Source organism: Bison bison, unplaced genomic scaffold (assembly GCF_000754665.1).
Source record: "Bison bison bison isolate TAMUID 2011002044 unplaced genomic scaffold, Bison_UMD1.0 scf7180017864144, whole genome shotgun sequence".
Classification (NCBI taxonomy): Eukaryota; Metazoa; Chordata; class Mammalia; order Artiodactyla; family Bovidae; genus Bison; species Bison bison.
Genome location: NW_011494716.1, coordinates 799,213 through 812,441, shown reverse-complemented (window position 1 = coordinate 812,441; position 13,229 = coordinate 799,213). Strand labels below are relative to the sequence as shown.

The following is a 13,229-nucleotide window of genomic DNA, read 5'->3' as shown; positions in this document are numbered from 1 at the left end:
ACCCGCTGGACAAAGCCGGCGAGGGACTCCGGGTCGCGCGTGCAGGTGGGGAGCGCTCGAGAGCGGGCGGGGGCGCGGAGGGTCCCGGAGCCTCGATCTCTGGGACGCTCGCTTTGCGGGCGGCCGAACCCCCAAGACGTGGCCCCCGGTGATCGCTCAACAAACGCCGGCGGAGTGCACGGAGGACACCGCCTCCGCCTCGGCCTCCCGTGCTGCTAGCGCTTCTCCCGGCTCAGCTCCCCGCTCCCGCCCCCGCAGGTCAAAACCAAGACAGCCCTCTTCGGAGGTGGGGCCCCCAACCCCCGAGGCTGAATGTGAGAGTCGCTTTGTTCTACCGACTGATCCGGCCGGACAGCAGCGGTCCTGGCCTCAGATGCCCTAGGCGCGCCTTGCGTCTCCCCGACGCTCCATCAGGTCGACCTGCAATTCTTCTTTTAAAGAAAAGGAACGGGCTCGTCCGGGATTTGAACCCGGGACCTCTCGCACCCAAAGCGAGAATCATACCCCTAGACCAACGAGCCGACACACACAACAACCCCTCCCCCCTTCCCTCTGCAGGTGACTCCGGGGAAGCTCGCCGTTGTAGCTCAGTTGTCAGTGTGTGCACCTGCAAAACCCGCTCTGTGGGTTCTTGAGGTCGCGGGTTCGCAGCCGAACTCCGGCCTCAGACAGATGGTTAGCTCATTGGCTCTTCCTGCTGTGGGAGATGGAGGGAGACTGGGAAGCTGCAGCTCTCCGTTCTTGGGAGGTCCCTGAAGCCACCCACCCACCTGGCCTCAAGTGGCTGCCGTTGACTCCAGCCCTGCACCTCGCCCGCAGGCGGCTCTCTCCAGGACCTATCGGGGGTGCCTGGACCTGAGGCAAAGCAGACTCTGCAACTACCGGAACAACCTTTTATCCCTCTATTTAATTGACATCTGAACCAAATTCTCCTCCAAACAGAGCACTATCTCAGCAAGAGGAGGAGAAGGCGGAGGTTCCCAGGGAAGGCTCACTGGTTCAGGCGTGAGTGAAAGTCGCTCAGTCGTGTCCGACTCTTTGTGACCCAATGGACTATACAGTCCTTGGAATTCTTCAGGCCAGAATACTGGATCCATAAGCCATTCCCTTTTCCAAGGGATCTTCCCAACCCAGGGAGACGAACCCAAGTCTCCTGCATAGCAGGCGGATTCTTTACCAGCTGAGCCACTAGGAGTCTCCATTAGGAGCAAAAGGGTCGAATTCCCCGGGCAGCCTAGGTCTTCACACTTTTTAATTGGGGGGCTTGTCAGCCTTAACGGGCATTAGTTCTGGCCTTGTCCTGAACTCCTTACTCCCCTCGCCTTCCAAAAATGGGAGTCTACAAGCCCCCACGAGAGGCCCAAACGCTCAAAGGAGAGGACCACAGCGAGGGCAGGACCCAGCATAGACGCCTATGGTGATCAGGAATTTATGTGTTTCCACTCACTGAGCCTTTAACAGGGCAGTTTTTAGTCGGGAGTGGACAGCTGGGAGTAGAAAACTAGCTCACATGGGACAGGAATCCACAATATACAGAGAAAAAAAAAAAAAGGCAGCGAAAAAGTCGCCCAAAGTGGGGCTCAAACCCAGGACGACCCTGAGATTAAGCTAGCCGGGCAGTTGCGCTTTGCCACGTGCTCCGAATTTCCGAAGGTGACTGGCTATAGACCACTCCAAATGACAGGAGAGGGCAGGATCGGGGTCAGAGGGGACATGGAGTCCTCTCCGGGCATTCTGAGTGTCTAGACTGCCTAGAATCTGTGGTGTCCTCAGGCAGAGGAGGAGCTGTGCGGGGCTGCAGTGGGGCTCGGCACTGACGGATGGACGGCGGTTGGCTGGTGGCTCAGCGGCGGCCAGAAGCCCTGCAGCACGGACAGAACTCAGAGCAGACCCAAGGGGGATGATCTCACAACGTGTGGACGGACACTCGGCCCCAAATGAGGATGGGCCCACCTACTTGCTGTTGCCAAATATCTGTTAAAGCCACGTCTGGGCTCAGGATGATGCCAGGGTCTGCTTCAGATTATGGGTATTTTCAGCTGCACAGGTGGCCCTCAACCCGAACCACCAAAGTCAGACGCAGCCTGAGATCCCGGATGTTGCCTGGTACTGAGTTGAATTCGGTCTTTCTCTGGGCTTTGACACAGCCTGAGGCCCACATGTTGACTCCAGTCCCCACCATGAGGCCAGGGGATGTGGGTGTGTCAGCTTGAGGTGGCGCCAGGAATATGAGGACACAGCTCCTGCCTCAGAGTGGTGGAAAGCAGGCCTGAGCCATGGGTTCCTTCTGCCAAAATATTTTGCTGAGCCCCAACTGACTCTGAGTCTGGTCGGATCACTGATGGGAACCCTCAGGATCCAGAGCTAGAAGCTGCCATCTGGGACAAGACTCTTCAGGTTTCTGCCCAAAGTGGGGTGGAAGAGTGTGAGGTGTGGAAGAGTGTGAGGTGTGGAAGAGTGTGAGGTGTGGAAGAGTGTGGGACAAGAGTGGGCCCAGGGAGCTGGGAGGGGGCCTCAGAGAGAAAACCAGTGCTTCCAGCAGCCCAGAGTTGCCTGGCTCAGGGAGGTGGCCTGTGGTGGGCAGACAGGATGGAAGCTCAAGCAAGAATTAGTTTTGCAGTCTTGAGACACTGTTCTAAATGATTTACCAAAAAAAACATTAACTTAATATCCCAAGCAAATCTTTGAGGCATGAGCTGCTATTATCCCCACTCTACAGATGGGGCCCTTGAGAGCCCAGGCTTGGTGGGTCCAGATCTGTGAAGTCCAGATGGGGAATAGAGGAGCCTGGTCCTGTAGCCCTCCCCCAACCCTAAAAGAACTGCCCAGGATTTGCATCCTGGACCACTCACACCTAGAGGGAGGCTCAACCCCCCAGGCCCCCCGCCACTTGGGTGTGGAGATTTCCTAGATCTCCACAAGGTTACTAGAGTGCTCCTGAAACTGAGGTTCAGGGACAGAGTCTGTGCAGGGAAGTATGGATGTGTGGGTCAGGGACATAGATCAGTCCACAGTGTCCCAAAGTGATACCCAGGGCAAGGGGGGGAGAGCAGGGCTTGGACCCCAGGACTCCCTGTCACTACCTACTCCCTTCTGTCTCAACCCCTTTGCTCTCCATCATAAAGTAAAAGCACCTGGAATCAGAGTCTGTCATTTCAGGCACACCACAAAAATGTCCTGAGGGCAAGGGAAGGGCTTGTCCAGCATTTGAATCTGCCCATAGAGAGGGATCAGAGAAGGCAATGGCACCCCACTCCAGTACTCTTGCCTGGAAAATCCCATGGATGGAGGAGCCTGGTAGGCTGCAGTCCATGGGGTCGCTAAGACAGCGACTTCACTTTCACTTTTCACTTTCATGCATTGGAGAAGGAAATAGCAACCCACTCCAGTGTTCTTGCCTGGAGAATCTCAGAGGCAGGGGAGTCTGGTGGGCTGATGTCTATGGGGTCGCACAGAGTCCAACATGACTGAAGTGACTTAGCAACAGCAGAGAGGGGTAGGATGTGAGTCTCACTTGGTGTGAGGGCGCCAGGGGCCCTATGGAACCATCCAAAGCCATCTGAAGAGTATAACCGAGGCACGGAGACTCCAGTCAGTCAGGGAGCAGAACCTACACCACAGCAATAGGGCAGGGACTCCTCCAGGCCTGGCTTTGTCTTTTCTTGTTTAAGACACACCCTCCCTGCTCCCTCTGCCCCGAATGTCTCCTGAGGGGAAAATCACACCCCAAATCGGTGTCCTTTCTTCCTCCTCATAGGATAAGGTGACTAAGACTTTGTGTTTGTTTTCTCAGAAAAGTGAAAGTCGCTTAGTCCTGTCTGACTCTTTGCCACCCTCCATGGACTATACAGTCCTTGGAATTCTCCGGCAAGAAAACTGGAGCCATAAACTGTTCCCTTCTCCAGGGGATCTTCCCAACCCAGGGATGGAACTCAGGTCTACCCACATTACAGGTGGATTCTTTACCAGCTGTGCCACCAGGGAAGCCGTTTCTCAGGAAGATTTCTCCAAATCGGATTCGGAGTTATTGAAAAGCCCATGCAAAGCCTATGCAAATGACAGGGGTTCCCAAAATAGGAAACCCCGCCCAACGTGGGGCTCGAACCCACGACCCTGAGATTAAGAGTCTCATGCTCTACCGACTGAGCTAGCCGGGCCTTGCTAGAACAGGTCGAGCCCAGGTGACTGGCTGGCTACTCCTACATCGCCTTTTCTTCCCATCTTCTTCCTCCTGCCAGAGGTTACAGGCACTGAATCGCGGAGCTGCTGTCTTCCACTCTTGACCCAAGTTCTAGGTCCGCAGAGGAAAGTCGGGTCCCCAGTCCCTCGCTCCAGCGAGTACTCGCTGGAGCCTCCACAGCAGACAAACCTGGTCCCCTTTGCTCCGGTAGGGGCAATTTGTGGTCTGGGGTCGCAGAGTCCGCAGCCTGGACGCCCGGAGTGCGAGAAGCTGCGACCTCCTCTCTTCCTTAGCATCATCCCAGATCGGCTCCCGGATTCGAGCCCCAAGGGCGTCGTCATGGGACAAGGTGCCGCGCGCGGCTCGAGGACGAGTGCGGAGGTTCTGAACTCCATCTCCTTCCCCAACTCGGTCCTTGCCCACAGGTCCCATCCGGGTCCCGTGGTCCCCCTGAGTCTCCAGGTGAGACGAGCAGAGGGTGAGGGACACTTCTTCCAGCAGGAAAAGTCTGTAGCCACCGCCTTCCCTGTGCTGGGCACTAAAAAGGGGGGAGAGGTGATGGATCCCCTCCTCCTGGAGCTTTCCCGGCTTGCCCCTCCTGAAAGCGACAGTGTCTGGAAACTCGGGGATGCCCAAGACTGTCGTGAAGGGCCAGTCGCCCCCAAGGCCAGCACCGTACCCTTAAACCAAAGAGCCAGAACGAAGATGACGCATTCTGGTCCTTGGTCGCCCTGACACCGCCCTTCCTCCCCTCTCCCCCGCCCCCCGCCCCGCAACTAGGGCAGAGGCGGGATTCTCTGCTCCGAGAGAGGGAACCTGGGGGAAGTTTCGGTGCCGATACCCTGAAGGAGATGGTGAGGTTATGCTTGGTGTTCTAGGGTCCGGGGTTCGGTGATACACACTCAGGGTGGCTTCCACCACCACCCCCATCTCCACCCCGACTCCCTCCTCCATCCCCACCAGGCGCGGGGGGACTTGGGCAACCCTGGGACCCTAGGGTACCGGGCACAAGGGTGCATATATCCCAAGCCCGTGCTTGTCCCTAAACAAAGGAAGCAGCGCAGCAAAATACTGGAACAGAAGTCTCGCGCTCTAAGTGTAGAAGGGGCGGGTCCTGGACAGGAAGCGAGCGCCTGAAGAGCACGCCCCGGTGGCCTAATGGAGAAGGCACTGGCCTCCTAAGCCAGGGATTGTGGGTTCGAGTCCCACCCGGGGTAATCGGTCACATTTTGGCATCTGTATGTTGGGGTGGCTTCTGTCAGCAAAAACTGTTGTCAACCTCATCCCTGAGAGCTGCACCTTCTAGGACCCCCAAAGTTGGAGGACGGGTGTTTCTTTAGGTGTCTCCAGTGAAAGTGAGGAAGGAAGGGAGCTGGCTAGGGGATAAGGGACATGTCACAGAGGAGCAAAATCTTTAAAGTTCTGATATGTCCTTAAACTATTTAGAATGTTTACATTTAAAAATCAATGTACTTTTTATAGACTGAAAAAGACCATATGATCATCTCAATACATGCAGTAAAGGCACTTGATAAGTCCAACCTCCATTCCTGATTTTAAAAACTCTTAGCAAACTAGTGTTTGAGGGGTAGATGGAAGGGATAACAAAGCCATGAGAAAAATGTTGAGGATGATGAATTTGTTCATTATGTTGACTCTGGTGATGGTTTGGGAGTACACAAAGGTCAAAATGTATGAAATTGTGTACTTTAAATGTGTTACACTCTATTATATCAAAATTTTAAAAAATTGAAGTATAAATGATGTACAATATTTTATGTTACAGGTGTACAATATAGTGATTCACAATTTTAAAGATTATACTTCATTCATAATTACTAGAAAAATTGACTTTATTCCCTGTGTTGTACAGTATATCATTGTAGCTTATTTTGTACATAGTAGTTTCTACCTATTAATCCCTTATCCCATATGCCCCTTTCCCTGTTCCATCTCCTCACTGGTAGCCATTGGCTTTTTCTCTAAATATCTGTGAGTCTGAATAAAGCTTTTTTTTTTTTCTTTTTTAATGACCACAAATTATTTGACACTCTTTGCAGTGAGGAGTGGGGGTCTTTGGACTGACCCCACTTGAACCTCAGTGAACTGTGGCTGTGACTTCTTCATATAATAATGTAGGGCTGAAGTGACACTGTAGGACCTTCAAGGTTGGATTCTAAGCTGCTGCAGCTTCCATCTTGTCCAGTAGAACACATACGTGGGGTTCCAAGTTGCCAGGTAAGAAATTCAATGAGCTAAACTAAAAGTTGGCAAATATATTTTTTTCTTTATTTTTTGATTGGAGGATAATTGCTTAACAATGTTGTGTTGGTTTCTGCCCTACAACAATGTAAATAAGTCATATATATATATATATATATATATATGAAGGAAATGGCAACCCACTCCAGTACTCTTGCCTGGAAAATTCCACGGATTGAGGAGCCTGGTAGGCTCTGGTCCATGGGGTCGCAAAGAGTCGGAAGCGACTGAGTGACTTCACTTTCTTTCTTTCTATAGTTCCTTTTGGAGAAGGAAATGGCAACCCACTTCAGTGTTCTTGCCTGGAGAATCCCATGGACGGAGGGGCCTGGTGGGCTACAGTATATGGGCTTGCAAAGAGTCAGACACCACCAAGCAACTAACACACACACACACACACACACACACACACACACATATAAGCCTCCCTTCCAATGGCGAATGTATGTAGTGGAAGAATTTTGAATTCTGGAACAAAAGAAGAATGCCTTCAATCAAATTTCTATTTAACATCTTATTAGATGTCAGATCTTAACTACTCTATTGGGGATCAACCCAAGACTCCAGCAATGAAAACGGCGAATCTTGATTAACCACTGGACCACCAGGGAATTCCCACAGATTTTTAAAATAGTAACAAAAAGGTGAAATTAAGTGCAGTATATTTTAACTAAACCAATATATATATAAAGTATCATTTCAACAAGTTATCAGATCTCTTACTTTATTTGGATCGAGTCTTCAAAAGCCAATGTGTATTTTTACACCTTTACCAACGCATCTTGGACCAGCCGGAAGAAACCCGTGTCCAGTTTCGGGAAAAAGCTGCGTGCGGGGAAGGAAGAACCGAGCAGAGCTGTGCGCTGGAGCACGGACCGTGAGTTCAGGTTCCCGGGCTCGGGAGAGGTAGAGGGGTGTGAGCCGGGGTCAGCATCAACAAGGAGGGGCCTGAAGTGGAGCGCAGCAACCGTGGCCGGATAAATCTCTAGGTTTGCTCTCGGTTCTCCGGGCTCTAAAACTATGGATAACCCGGAAAGGGTAACCTGGGCTCGTCCGGGATTTGAACCCGGGACCTCTCGCACCCGAAGCGAGAATCATACCCCTAGACCAACGAGCCACCCCTGCAAGATCACTCTAAACTCTTCGTTTACAACTATTCCCATCCTTGCTCGAGTCAGGTTTATTCCGAAGTAGACTGGCAGAGGGGCCCTTGAATTGGGGCGGGGAGACCCAGGAAACCCAGGCCAGCAGGGGCAGAAAGAGAAGCCCGCTAAGCCAGGATCAGGAAGGGTTGATTCCTGGACCACAGGGGGATTGATCCCCGCCCTAGGGGAGTGAGCAGCAGAAACATGGGGGCGGGGGGCGGGGGACCAGAGGCTTGGATGAGCGGGAGGGCATCTTACAGGACGAGCACCGGCAGTCCAGGGGACCCCGAGCCTCAGGCTGACAGCGTGGGGCTGTGGATTGTGGCTACGGAGCAGGCAGGCACAGGGGACTGGCATCAAGCAGGCGCCGATCCCCTAAGGTGGGGCCTGTGCCCTAGAACCTCCAGAGGAGGAGGATCAGGGGAAGGAGGTGACCGCTCCGCCTTATGCGCCTGGCCCCAGGACTGCCAGCCTGTGCGCGGGAGAAGAGTGGCGGATCCCCCTTCTGATCCCCAAAGCCCCACACGGTGGGAGAGGACCACCTTGGGAGCCTCCTGCGGTTCTGGGCAAATCCCTTCCATGGGAAAAGTAAGGCAGGGTGGAGTCAACAGGGGCTGGCTCATTTGAACAGTTCAGTGGGTTTTAGGGTGTGGGGGCTGGGTGATCAAGCCCTGGGTGATTCGGGCCAGGGGAAATATTGGCTTGGTGTGTGAAAGTTAGATGAAGACATGACTCAGTGTGTGGACTGAATTTGTTGGTTTGCAAACTGTTTACTTCCTCTAGGAATTAGCTAGCCCTGGGGTTGGGAGTCTGTCACCAGCCAGCAGGCACCTCCAAAAGATCAAACCATCAAGAAATGAAGATCTTCCCTGTCTCCTTCTTTATGAAAGTTTCATGCTTTCTCCGTGACCCTAGGTCGTCGTTGTTGCTTAGCTGCTCAGTCGTGTGGGACTCTTTCTGACTCTGGACTGTAGCGGACCAGGCGCCTCCGGCCATGGGTTTCCTAGGCAAGAATACCGGAGTGAGTTGCCGTTTTCTTTTCCTAGGTCGAGGTCTTGAAATTTGGTCCCCGGGATTTGTGATTGGTGTGGCTAGGACTCTGTGAATGTTTGCTTGCCGCATAAGACTCTGAACTCCCCTAACGCAGCTTAACAAAAGCTACGCCCAACGTGGGGCTCGAACCCACGACCCTGAGATTAAGAGTCTCATGCTCTACCGACTGAGCTAGCCGGGCGGCTCTTTGATCTTTTTTTCTTTGAAGGAACCACCCCTGTCCATAGGTCCCTGCTGTGCACAGCTTGGCCCCTTCCAGTTTACTTGAGAAACAGCCAAGAAGCCTCAGGTTTGAAGACTGCGAGGGGGCAGGACGGCCTCGACTGAAATGCAGAGACTTGCCTAGGGTGCCCAGGGAAGGGGGGAAAGGGGAGGCTGACCCAGACGGACAGATGGAGGCCAGGTGGGAGCGTGCAGCGCTGGGAGGTCAGTGCCTGGGCCCCTGAAGCCCCATGCACGGTCCCAGGACCCCGCACGCAGGAGGCAGCCCCATGAAACTGCCTTCTTGCTTCCCAGATATGGGATCAGAACCCAAGTTTCCCCCGACCATCCCTCCTCCCGTGGGGTGGGAAGATCAGGACCCTCTTGCAGACGGAGGACGGAGTCCTGAAGATTAGGCTCACTAGAAATGGGTAGCACAAGGCGTTCTTATCTACGGTGGTCTTGGGGTGAGTCCCCAGGGCCTGCAAGAGCTCTTGAGGACGAATCTGGGCCCCGTGGCCCCCGCCCCCAATACACACTACCCACCCCACCCCAACCTACACCCTGATTTAGGGCGGACCGTGTGGCCTGAACCGGAATGACCCAGGAGACCCGCTGCAACCCTGGGACAGGGAACCCGGTACCCATGTGACGCAGTGTCCAGCCAGGGCCAACTTCTTCCTTCCCAGTCAGTTTCTGGAATAAGGAAGGGAACTGTGAGGCACCTAGAGCTACACGGGGACTTTGGGAGCCCAGCCCAGGAGCCCCAGGGTCTGCCCCGGACCCTGGTCCCCCTTCCTGTAGGGTGAGACTTGGCTTTGATCCAAGGTCAGTGGCTGGGGCTGGCCAGTTGGTCTTGAGTTTGGGTTTCAAGGGGAGCCCTCATGCAGTCCCTGCGACTGGGCCTGGGCCAGAGGGAGGGCCCAGGGGCAGTGGATGGGTGGAGAGGCGATCCCCTGGCCCCTGGGGCCCAGAGTGTCGATCTCATTTCTCTCTGGAGAGTAAGGCAGATCCTCCAGCCACAAGCTCTGCTTCCCTCCAGGGAGGGAGGATCTGGGGACCACCCAAACTGAGTGAGGGAGAGGAGAGAGGAGGACGTGGATGACACCAAGGAAAAATAGGAGCCCATATGCTGTGGCTTGTTCGTGTAGGCGTGTGATTCTTGCTTTGGGAGTGGGAGGTCCTGGGTTCAAATCGCAAATGAACCCCTATGGTTAGCTGGTTTGGGGGTTTTTTTTGTTTGTTTGGTTTTTGTTTTAGGAAAATCTGTCAGTGGTTCAGCACCACAGACACTGGCATTACAGACCGCAGAGATGAGGATATACATCAGACTGAGAGAGAGCAGATGCCAAGGACCACCAGCCAGAGGGACTTTTCTGTTCTGAGGGTGCTTTTCTTGCTTTAGATGTGAGAGGTCCCGAATTCAACCCCAAGAGTTCTCTTCAGAACCAAGCAGGCAGGGCCTGGCTGTACTGTCTGTGTAGACCAACAGCCCTCGGTGTTGGAGCCAGCTAGGAGTGTGGGGCTGCTGGCTCAGGGTGTCACTCAGGCAGACAGGGCCCCCTGGGGCAGGGGGAAAGACTGGGCTCAAAGGGCAGCCCCTTCCATAGCAATCACCCCCACACCCAGCCCAAGGGGCCACCTGCAGGAGCTCTTTCTGATGGCCTCTTCTGTTCCTAAACCACATGACTCCTGTACTCAGGGCAACACTTTTGGCCTAGTTCTGCAGTCCCCAAACTGTGTGTGAAGGCACCTTTATGGCATTTTAAATTTTCCAGGGATGTTTTGAAGTTTTGAGAGAAAGAGCAATAGTCAACATCCATTAGACACCATTCTATGTGAACCACTGGTTCGAGGCCGTTCAGTTTCAAGTTTTATGATTATATATATATATATATATTTATTTTTTTTGGCAAAGTTAAGTTTTCTGTGGCTTCTGTGGAAAAAGCAAGCACTGCTGGAAAATCAATGTGAGTGGGAACTTAGAGTGGCGGTGTTCAATCTGATTCTGGGGTTGGAGAAGCTGTACAGGGCCCATCAAGTGCACACACTCCATTAGAAAATAATGATGATTATTCAAAAGGAATATAAAAATAGTATTAACAGTATTCTTCTCAAAAAGGCACTGTGCTGGGTTGAATGGTGTCCTAATGCTCACGGTCATCCAGAATCTCAGAAGGTAGGGTGCCTGAACAGTAGTATATTTATTAGGTGCTATATATATGTATATCTCCAGAATCAAACATATATAGAGCATCATAAAACTTGAAACTTAACTGCCTTAAACAAGTGGATTTGTCCAGGATTTGAACCCAGGACTTCATGCACCCAAAGGAGGAATCATACCCCTACACCAACAAGCTATCATAATCTTACCGACTGTCCTTGGTGTCATCCACGTCCTCCTCTCTCCTCTCCCTCATTCAGTTTAGGCGGTCCCCCAGATCCTCCCTCCCCGGAGGGAAGGGGGGCTTGTGGCTGGAGGATCTGCCTTACTCTCCAGAGAGAAATGAGATCGACACTGTGGGCCCCAGAGGCTGGGGAGGTCGCCTCTCCACCCATCCACTGCCCCTGGGATCTCCCTCTGGCCCAGGCCCAGTCGCAGGGACTGCATGAGGGCTCCCCGTGAAACCCAAACTGGAGACCAACTGACCAGCCCCAGCCACTGACCTTGGATCAAAGCCAAGTCTCACCCTACAGGAAGGGGGACCAGGGTCCGGGGCAGACCCTGGGGCTCCTGGGCTGGGCTCCCAAAGTCCCCGTGTAGCTCTAGGTGCCTCACAGTTCCCTTCCTTATTCCAGAAACTGACTGGGAAGGAAGAAGTTGGCCCTGGCTGGACACTGCGTCACATGGGTACCGGGTTCCCTGTCCCAGGGTTGCAGCGGGTCTCCTGGGTCGTTCTGGACAATTCAGGCGGGCCGCCTAAAGCGGGGCGGGGTAGGGCGTGGCGTGGCAAGTGAGTGGTGAGTATTCGGGGCAGGGGTCAGGGGGACCAAGGTTTGGCCCTAGGAGCTCTCGCAGGCCCTGGGGACTCACCCCCAGACCACTGTAGAAAAGAACGCCTTGTGCCACCTATCTTAGTGACCTTGCCCTCCCGTCTGCAAGAGGGTCCTGATTTCCCTCCGGCCCTCACGGGAGGGAGGGACGGTTGGGGGAAGCTTGGGTTCTGATCCCATATCTGGGAAGCAAGAAGACAATTTCGTGGGGCCGCCTCCTGCGTGCGGGGTCCCGTGACTTGCATGGGATTCAGGGGCCCAGGCACCGGTGTCTCAGCGCGGCGCGCTCCGGGGCCTCCATATGCCTGTCCGTCTGGGTCAGCTTCCGCCCCCCACCTCGCCCCTCCCCGCCCCGCTAAGCAAGTCTCTAAATTACGGTCAAGGCTGTCCCGCGCCCTCGCAGCCTTCAAACCTGAGGCTTCCTGGCAGTTTTTCGAAAAAACTGGGAGAAGCCAAGCTGTGCACAGCAGGGACCTATGGACAGGGATCGATCTTCCAAAGGAGAGACAGGGTAAACAAGCAGCCCGGCTAGCTCAGTCGGTAGAGCATGAGACTCTTAATCTCAGGGTCGTGGGTTCGAGCCCCACGTTGGGCGCAGCTTTTGTTAAGCTGGTAAGGGAGTTCAGATTCTTCCATGTGGAGCAAGCATTCACAGAATCCTAGCCACACATATCTGCAGATGGGGCTACTGGTAAAGCAGCCACCTGCCAATGTAGGAGACAGAGAGACGCAGTTTCGATCCATGTGTCAGGAGGATCCTCTGAATGGCAACCCACTCCAGTATTCTTGCCGGGAGAATCCCACGGACAAAGGAGCCTGGCGAGCTACAGCCCATAGGGTCGCGAAGAGTCTGACACGACTGAGACGACTTAGCACGCACACACACAAGTTGCCCAGATTGTGGTAATTTGTTAGGGCAACCACAGCTAACACTGGTCCTGAAGGTAAGACTTTTCCACCCCCCTCCCATAAAGCTAATAAGGTATACGGACCTAACTATTCTGTACCCCAGACCGTTCTTTCTTTTCACCTAAGAACACCAGGAAATATTCCTGAGACTAAGTGTGCCTTAGTCTGGCCGGAGTAGCAGCCTGGGTCCTGGGACCTGGAGTTCCAAGGGTCCGGGGGAGAGGCAGGGGCAGCCTCGCTGATGGCACTCTAAGAGAAGTCTGGGTTCCTACCAAAAAAGAAAGCAAACCTGCTCCCGTCAAACACCCAGCCTGCCCTTTTAGAAGGCTAGACCCTTGAGGGAAAACAAGAAAATCCGCTGATGGAAACTGTATCCCGTCATCCTCGCTTTCCCCCAAATCGGGAAGCGAAACGCCCCGTGTCCATGTCCTTTTTACTGGGGAGAGTGGAGCAAAGTTGAGGGCCCCGCGCCCCCCCCCCCC

At 53.8% G+C, this 13,229-nt stretch overlaps 6 non-coding genes across 6 annotated transcripts; 2 read left to right on the top strand and 4 right to left on the bottom strand.

Moving 5' to 3' along the window:
• Positions 1 to 449: 449 nt before the first annotated feature.
• TRNAP-UGG lies at positions 450 to 521 on the bottom strand. The gene has a single exon. It is a non-coding gene; the product is annotated as a tRNA-Pro (tRNA).
• Positions 522 to 4,084: 3,563 nt separating this feature from the next.
• TRNAK-CUU lies at positions 4,085 to 4,157 on the bottom strand. The gene has a single exon. It is a non-coding gene; the product is annotated as a tRNA-Lys (tRNA).
• A 1,167-nt stretch (positions 4,158 to 5,324) lies between these two features.
• On the top strand, positions 5,325 to 5,397 carry TRNAR-CCU. The gene has a single exon. It is a non-coding gene; the product is annotated as a tRNA-Arg (tRNA).
• Positions 5,398 to 7,487: 2,090 nt separating this feature from the next.
• Positions 7,488 to 7,559, bottom strand: TRNAP-CGG. The gene has a single exon. It is a non-coding gene; the product is annotated as a tRNA-Pro (tRNA).
• Positions 7,560 to 8,748: 1,189 nt separating this feature from the next.
• TRNAK-CUU lies at positions 8,749 to 8,821 on the bottom strand. Its single transcript has one exon. It is a non-coding gene; the product is annotated as a tRNA-Lys (tRNA).
• A 3,539-nt stretch (positions 8,822 to 12,360) lies between these two features.
• Positions 12,361 to 12,433, top strand: TRNAK-CUU. Its single transcript has one exon. It is a non-coding gene; the product is annotated as a tRNA-Lys (tRNA).
• The last annotated feature ends 796 nt before the right edge of the window (positions 12,434 to 13,229 follow it).